At 35.2% G+C, this 9,343-nt stretch overlaps 1 long non-coding RNA gene across 1 annotated transcript; it reads left to right on the top strand.

The window, feature by feature from the left end:
- The first annotated feature begins 623 nt into the window (after positions 1-623).
- Positions 624-6,307, top strand: LOC310883550. Its single transcript, XR_014573592.1, has 2 exons — positions 624-1,021; positions 6,088-6,307. It is a non-coding gene; the product is annotated as an uncharacterized lncRNA (long non-coding RNA).
- Positions 6,308-9,343: the final 3,036 nt, after the last annotated feature.

Below are 9,343 nucleotides of genomic sequence, written 5' to 3' on the forward strand. Positions count from 1 at the left end.
CACGTTTTGGTCACATATTTAATCTCTCCCGTATAATGAAGGCTACAAGTGAAGTCCAAAAGTCTCATGTAACCAAATGACTCTGGAAAGTGGGGTTTTAATATTCCTCCTACCTGTCTTAAGAGTTAGTAGTAATGATTGGCTGCATAATGTAAGAATTTGAGAAGTGTTTTCTAGAAAAATATAATGTTTGTCACAGGTTTTTCTTGCTTTTTCTTATAGAAGTAGAAGGAAGAAAAGCTGGTTTATTATCTAAACCATTTATTATTGAGCATCTATATATCAAAAATATAGAAAAATAACATTTTCACATGGCAAGTGGACTTCTGGGGGACTTTGTTTTCCTTTTTTGTTTTAGATAGATATACCAGTTCTGGCAGAACTGGTAACAAGAAGGCTACGTCAGTGCTGTCCTACGATGCCAGATGCAGCTGCCTGGACAGAAGTGTGTGCAGGCTCTGCTGAAGTCTGCTCATAGCGTTTTAGCACTGTCCTAAACAGAATTGGTGTTTTCCTCAGTACTAAGCGGCTTCTCTTAAAAGATTACAAATCATGTCTTATTTTTCATAGCGTGTGCTGTCAGATGAACAGCTCCTGAAAAAAAAGAAATGGTTGCACAGCTACAAATACTTGCACAACATAATGCCTTTGAATGACACATAGTCATTGTGGATGAAGAAAATGTTGCTAGGTGGCTGATAAATAAAAACAAAGTGGGTTGCACGCGTAGCTGAGTCTGAACATGAATTTTCAGAACTAGCAAATGAATATGACATGAACAAAGGAGTCAGCAAGGAAACAAGAAAGAGTTTCATAGCAATGCTAGTTACTTACGTTGCTTTCCAGAGGTAATTAGGCACAGTCAGGTGCAGCAGCAGCCACTATTATGTGGCTGCAAAAATTAAAGCAAGAAAGACAAAAGCAAGTTTATTTTAAGGTGGAACTTAGGTGGATTTCTAACACAGACCTACAAATTCAGCCATGGCAAATGGTGGCCTCTGAATGAGCAGATTTAATTTAGGTAAGTGATGAAACAAGGTACAAACAAATAAAAAATAAATAAAAATATATATAAAAAAACAGTAACAAATAACCTTTGAAATTTTTTATTCAGAATTATTTACGTGCAGACTAGTTTCACAGCTATGTGACACAACTGTTATACAAATAATATTTTAAAGACATAACCTGTGAAATTCAGTGAATTTTGCCAGTCTTACAGATGTAAAACTTGAACTGACAAGTTTAGCAAACTAAGGTAAATCGTTCATTTTCTTTTTTTTTTTTCTCATAAAAAATAATTAAAAGTTGGTAAGCATCACCTCAAAGTTATTCCTTTGTTACTCTAACTACAACTCCATATTTTTTTCCTGTAACTTGTTAGAAATGGTATCAGGCCATGCCTCCAATATTATGACTATAATTCATTCATTTGTATTGAGAAGTTTCCCATTTTTTTTTGTTTTTAACCACATTTTAGCACAATTATGTAATTCTTCTTGATGTTTATGTCAAATTTATGTCATTCTTTGTTTTCCCGGACCCACCTAGGCTTAGAGACTGCAAGACAGATTTTACTTCATGAAATAGCAAACGTAACTTCTTGACTTTTCAATTTCACTAATCTAACAGCACGGCAGTCTTCATTTAAAGAAAGTGAAAAACATTTCCTTCTTTCTCTTGAAACTGGAATTTCCTCTCAAAGTGATGGCAGACCGAAAGTGAGGTTCAGAACAGGTGATATTCAGACATACTGAGGAGTAGATTTAAAAGGCAGCTTATGCAAAACACATGTTCAATAACTATTATTTTTTAAATGTTCAACCTTGCAGGTCTAGAAACAAGACATTCATATTATTGCTTCTAGCTGAAAATGCCCTACAATAAATATTAACCCTAAGAATTGTGACATTTTTATATTTTGGAATTGAGATTTTTGAAGATTTTTGTGATTCCTCTTGACCCCTGAAAGGTAGGATTCATAGTAAGTAGGGCATGTGGCTTTTCAAGGCTACGTAACACAGTCTCAGTAAAAACAGGCAAAACTCCCTCACTGCTCTGATGGTTACAAACCTCCTGCTAATTTCCACCTTCAATTTATTCATGGTGAGTTTATACCATTTGTTCTTGTGCCAACCTTATCCTTTATTTTTAATAGCTTTCAACCTCCTTGTATTTACCTCCCTAATGTATTAATAGAGAAAGATCACATCTTCTCTCAGATCTTTTCTAACTTTTTTTCAGTGTCCTCTGGTGTAAAATATTTAAAAGAGTCTACTTTAACATATACAGAACATGCAGAATACATGATGTTATGCTTTAAATTTTTCTAGCACTTGGATGGAATGATCACCACTCTTTACCCACAGCTTTCCACTGCTGAATACAGGAGTCATCCCAAACTTGGTTGCATATTTCCTTCTTCATATATGTCTCCTTTACGTCCATATACATTTATAGTATCTTATTCTTGAAGATATTATGTTTTAGTTAGGTTGTAGATGAACATGAACATAAGGTTTATTGGTTTTAATTAATCATCACCACTGTTGACCTGACAGTAGTGGACATTTCAAGGGCTCAGCACAAAGTAAGCTGATGTAACAGAGTCATCTCATGAAAACAGGTAGCATATTGATGAGACACTATAAGTATTTAGAAGTTATGAGCCAGAATCTCAAATTAGGGAGACAGCCATAAAAGCCATGAAATTAAAAATATTTTTGGGGTTTTCATGTAGATTTTGTTTTTTAAAATTTTCATGGCCCAGACCTTTCTCTGCAACTGTAGGGATTAGATATCAACAGCATAAAAAATGAGATGTTATTTTGTTGTAATTAGGTGACTTCAGTGGAGGTTTAGATAAAAATACAAAATATTATGAGACTTGTGATAAAATCTTAAGAGTCAGCAGTGCTGAGTTACAGAAACAGAAATCTGTAGGTGGTAGGAGCCAAGGGAACAAAACAGGTATCACACTACTGTTGATGGATTATCTGGAGGGCCAGAGAAGAACATGTCTTTGGAAAAAATAGGGTATTTAGAAGTAAAAACTGAAAGTTCTAAGAGTGTTCTCATTACAGTTTTGAGAATTGATGTGAAGATGATCTCTTCTCACAAAAAAATTGCTTCATGCAGCACCTATTGTTGCTCTGGGTCATGAAAGAGGCTTTCAGCTCCTTAATATCCCATCTTCTGCATACCTGGAAGTCTTGTGGCTGCTTAAAAGTGTGCTGGATAGTAGCCTCTCTCAGAAGGGAATTACACAGCAGAGATTGCTGGAAAACTGCTTGCTCTGGTCACAACCCCTCCAGCTGGGAGAGTGGTCAGCTGCACTCTTTGGGCAATTTTCCAGTCTTTTTGTGTAGCCAAGAGTGGATCTAGCCCAAAATGTATGAGGTACAATAGGTTGGAGCAAGTGGCTGAAAAGTCCATAAAACAAGGGGAGTCATTCTGAACTGGATTTTGAAATCAAAAAGAAACTATTATGGTTGCTTCAATGTGTGGGTGATGTGTCTGCGCTTCTTTGTACTTGTGAAAAGGTGCCAGCAGCTCTGCACTAGTTCTAGTCTGGAGGTCTGGGACTTCTGAAGGCCAAAGAGAAGCAATTGCATTGAAGCCAATAAAAAGTATATGGTATGCTGAATTTTAGTTCAAAAGCAACATGACTAGCACACCTTCCAAGGGAACAAATAACCACAAAAAAGAAAATCAAACCATAGAAATTGTTTAAAGAAGAAAACTCACATTTAATTGAGAATTGCTTCATGTGAGGCAAGGGAGCCAAACCCACTGAGTGTTTCAGCTATGCTTGATTTATTGAGCACAGTGGGCTTGACTCTATCACCTGACATAGTAATTTTAAACTATCTTTGAATTATCTTTTTTAATTAAATTTTTAAGGGATGATTGGATTTTCTGTATGAGCGATTATTTGTTTGCTTAGAAAACACACTAGACGTCTTGCTATATGACCTTTCTTTTACTTCAGATGAGGGCTTAGAACCACTCAACAGATGGCCACTTTTTTAACAGTCAGTGGATTGTAGCTCCGAAGCTGGTATAGATTTCCCTAGCAGAAGTCCTCCCTCTGCACCAGAACTCTTTGGTAACATAGACCTCGGATAGAAGCCTGCATGTTTCTCACTGGCTTTTGCTGTTGAAGTATTTTTCATGTCTATCTGTTCCCTTTCCATCATACAGGACACCCCTGTATATTTTTCTATAGCTACAACTTGGTCACAGTTGAGAATAACAGGGAAGGTTGTGAGGAAACCTTAATGTGTACCTGTATATGTGAGAAGTGCAGAAAAGGAAAAGGAAAAGGAAAAGGCAGATGGTGATGGATAAGGCTGTAGATGAAGCTTAGCATTTAGCAATGTTTTGTATCAATACATAAATAGTAATTGTTATACCTTGAAAAAAAAAAGATGTCAACTTTCTGTAATTTAAAGGTGAATACAACCAAAAGAGGGAATTTCATTGTAATTTCAGTGGTAGATTTAAGCAAAGCTAAATGCTCAAGACAATTCTCATCCTATATCTCATATCACAGAATCAGAGGCACAGTACCGTGAGTGTTTTTGGTTGGTAAAAAATAACAAGAGGATTAAGCTACTTGGCTACATTAATGCTAGAAAAGCAGCGCTAGAAAAGCACATCCTAATAGAGAATGAAGAGGCAGCAATCTTTCTAATGTGAATGCTGGAATTAGCCCAGAAACATGTTTTAAAAGAATGACCTTTTCAACCACTCATAGCCACATTCAACCTTGGGATTTAGGCATAGCTCAGATTAAGACAGATCTATGGAGTCCTTAGATTTTATCCCAAGAATTTCATGAATTATCAGTCCAGCGACCATTACATTGTTGCTGTTTTTTTTTTCTCCCTCTGAGGGAAAGATAAACATCACCACCATTAAGAAATTTTATAAAAAGTAAAGAGAGTAAAAGACATGACTTCTCTGACAATTTGCAATACTCAGCTTCTTTCATTAGAACCTTCTAAGCAAATTTCACAGAATTGTCTAGAGATCTAGCAAGCCATCTGGAGAAGGAGTCTTCTCACCTAATTTTGCACTTGTACCATGTAGACATCTCCATCTGATCTAGTCATGCTAGTTATTGCTGATGAAAGAAATAAGCACACAGAGCACATTTCATCTGAACTGGCTTAGATGTTTCTGTTATGATAGAGATGCATCACACACTGAAAGCACCTTTTTCTCTACAGTGACTATTAAGGACGTCTATGTTGATTAACTCAGATGTAAACAGCTATAGAATATAGAATGTATGTAGACATCTCCATACAGTTAATATACTCCACCCTTTCTTACCCTTATGGCATAACATTACATATGATTCTGTTTTGCCTACTTGATTTTAGTCATTTTGTTTATTTATGACACACAGAATATTTTTGCACTATCACCTTTGCATATATCTTTTTTTTTTTTTTTTTAAGCATACCAATTTTCTAACCACACAAAATTTGAGCTATTCATTTTGGCACATATAAAGTGCACACATGCCCAAGTAGAAAGCACATTATAATAGCTTATCTCATAATACCAGCAAAAAATAGTGGTTGTTCTCTGCTAAATGACCTTAGTCAGGACCTGCAGATGATCTTCATATAATCTGTCCTCTGTAATTCCTTGACTGTTTCTCAGACTGTTCTTCTGATTCCCAGTTATAACTGGTTGCAATGAAGTGAGCCAAATGACTCAATTTTTTAGTATCTCTGATTAAAATACTATGCTTTTAAAACCAGTTAAACAGTTTTAATTTAATTTTAAAATTGCTTTTAATTTCTGATGAAAAAAAATATTTATTTCTGCTTTATTTAAATTTTCCATAGTTTACTGTTTCTGTCTCTCCTTGTTTTATTGTTGTTTATTTACTTATTTATTTATTCATGTTCTTTAACTGGAGAAGTCAGCAGATTTTTTTTTAATGTTGGTAAAATATATTTTTCAACTTTTTAGTCTTTTTAAATTTTATATTAGAAAAAGTATTGGTATATGAACAGTCTTCATTCTGTTTAGATCCTTACCCCTTGCATCATCCTTTTTTTTTTCCAGTGGAAGAAAACAAAAGGCATGAGGAAAAAATGGTGGATGAAATCTGATACATTATTGAAAGACAAGGGTATATTTTCTTTTTTTCCATCAAAAATTACACATTTGACCAAATGAGTTTTTCTTTCACAGTTTTGTATGTGTGTGTGTCAATTTGTATTTTTAATATAAGCGCAGCCTTTCCTCAAGAAAAATGGCAATAAATTATAATTAGTAACTCACAGTCTTTTAAGATAGTCTTGTATTTCTTTATAGCACTTGGGAGGAATAACCTAAATCTCCTCTGCTTTAAAAATGGCAGACATCTCACACAGCTCTTGTGTTTACTTTCCATTTTCAAGCAAGCTAAATCTGCATCTGCACTATAAAAATTTTTGCTCACTCATCCTTCCACAGGAGATGTGATTTTTCTACTGCTACACCAAACCAGACAGGCAGTGCTATTTCAGATTAGAGGAAGGCAAAAAGTCTCTGCAAGTATTTATACTCTATCAGATTTCCTAAGCATTTCGTGCATGAAGTTTTAAGTAGACTTATAAGGACATCACCCTTCTCACCTATTCCTTGTAGCAGGCATTAGTTTACTTCTATAGCATTGCATCAGAAATCACTGAGAGTGCAGAGCTGTAGAAGACAATGTAGGACTCTGGAAAGTTTCTGAAAGCTTCATCCAGCTTCTGGCTTCCCTGGTCATCCCGGACAGATTTACATGCCGGCCTAATGAGCACAAATGATGAGCTGCTCTTTGTCATGAGCCACCTTATGGGTCTGTCTGCAGAGGGAGTTTAGAAGCAGATAACCTTTGCATAGTAGGTTCTGCTCTGAATGGGCAGATGAGAAGAAAATAGCTCTCAGTAGATGTAAAGCTAGAGATATGAGAGATAGTTGAATAGAAAAGAGAGTAGAGCTCTGGAAAATCTCTGCAAGCATAGTGGGGAATTTAGGACATTTTTGCAGTGAGGAAAGACATATAGTGTTGGTGAAAAATTTATTTACGTAACTGGTCTTTTGAGACTGACATTCATATGAATATAACATGATCATGAAATGGTCCTTCTCAGTATATTTACTCTCCTCTGGCATGATGTGGAGCATCAGGGCACAAACCAAAAAATGCGACTAGCTGAGCAGTGTCAGCTCTAGTGATGAAACCCAAGTATTTAGCAAGCTGCAGACTTTTACCTGGGTATGCAAGCTATGATACCTACACACCACTTTAGAGTTTAGACTAAGAAGTAGCCTAGATTAAGAGAAGACAACAGGAGAGAGAATAAAAAGGAAAGTATTTACCAGCATTCACTAAATAAAAGTGCAGCATCTGCTTTGATCCATGTTTTTAACTATTTCTCACAGATGTGGAAACAAACAATTGTTTTCTCTGAATTGTTATTATGAAGTGTCAAAGGAGTATTAATCTGATGTTATTTGGCCTAACAAGAATATTGCTGGGAAACAAAAATCTCAAGCCAATCTGTAAATATGTCCTAGATTTTTAAAGTTGTTAAAAGTCATGAATTAATGGAGTTTTCAAAGGTAGGTGTTTAAGTACTTAGCCATTTAAGTGCTTACTCATCTTTAATCCCATTAAAAGATATCTGCTCCTATCATTTCTTAAATGCTGTTAAAAAAAAAAAAAAAAAAAGACCCTTTGTTTTTAAGGAAAGAAGTTTGTGCAATTATGTTGAAATCACTTTTATTCCACTTATTTTATAAAAATGTCAGTTATTCTGTGAGGCAGCATATTAGTGTACCACAGAACCAAACTCCGTAAATAGTTTCTAGCAAATAATTTGATGTGTATACCGTTTAAGTAGTTCATGGACAACATATGTGCTCAACTGAATTACACAGAAGCTTTCTCAGAATTACTTTAGATATATTTCATTTAGAGAGAAGAAAAAAAAATAAAAAATTATTCTCTATTTTCTAGGAGTAGTTCTCCCAGATCTAAAACACAGTAATTAGAGTTCCCAAAATTTGGGAGTTTTTTTTCTGTATTGTTTTGTTTTGTTTTGTTTTTACATAAGCCATGCTTTCCCCTCCCCAAGGTTACCTTCTGTATTTTGAAAAAATTAAACATGTAAATGCCTACTTTAGAAACTGGAACAGCGAATTAAAATGATATTCAAAAGGATCTGAATTCATCTAAAACTAACGTACATTGTCAACCACCTCCACTTGCTCCAGGCACTGATGCCATGATTAGCTATGCAAGAAGCTACCTGCTGGTTTAGAATTATATGAAGTCACCTCAGGGTATCTACAAGCTTCTCACGCACAAGATACTGACAGTTTTTTTACTTGGCTTGAAACACAGTTGTTGCTACATCCAAGTACTATATCATAGATTGCTATTTCACAAGCTGTCATTAAGGTAGCTTGCCTTATTCTCACCAAACAATTAGTCTGCAAACAGAAATGGTTTGTTCCAAATACCCTCAAAGACTACAAGACCTCTAGCATTTTTTTCAGGTAACAACTTCTCATCTGAAATATTAATGTCTACTGCTTTTTTAATAATAGAAAATTAGAAAAAAATTATTATAGTCTACTTTTACAAAGCAACTTGACTGGGGAGTGCCGTCAGGAAAGGGAAGACTTACCATGATACAAAGATGTCTGGTAACAAAAATTCCTGGGAATCTGAGCAGTAATCGGTATGTACAAGAGTTTGAAGCTCAAAGTCTTTTCACCTGACAAGCCAAACTTTCCTTTGAGACATGATATATTATTTAAATTGCTTATTGTCAGTTATTGTGTACATGAACAGGAAATCGTGGCAGTGCCATGGATTAGATATAAGAACACATATCATTACGGTGTCTCAGGATGAACAGCATAAAAGTTGTTTATTCTGTTTAAAGTCAGTGAGAATACTTCAGTAACTAGGTGCTTTACCTATATTTGACGGTCTTTTTGTACATTTTTTTTCCTGCTTATTCTCAGGTATCACTAACTCACAGGTCAAAAGGAAAGGAACAGTAGTTCTGATGAGATCAGATGTTTTGTAAGCATCCTTATGCAAATGTATCAATAAAACTCAACATGGACAATCAGGTCTTTGCCCTTCCGTGTTCAGGTTTATCCAGGGCTAAAGTCAACAAACTCTACTGCATTTTGTAGCTTTTCTCTGACATGAACAAACATTTCCTTAAAAAGGTGCTCCAGTAATTACGCACTTCATTATTCAAGATTTAGTTTGGATCAACTGACTCATTTTCACTTGTAGTCTAACCAGATCTTCATTGCCATTAAAAAA

This window comes from Anser anser (assembly GCF_964211835.1).
Source record: "Anser anser genome assembly, chromosome: 1".
Lineage (NCBI taxonomy): Eukaryota > Metazoa > Chordata > Aves > Anseriformes > Anatidae > Anser > Anser anser.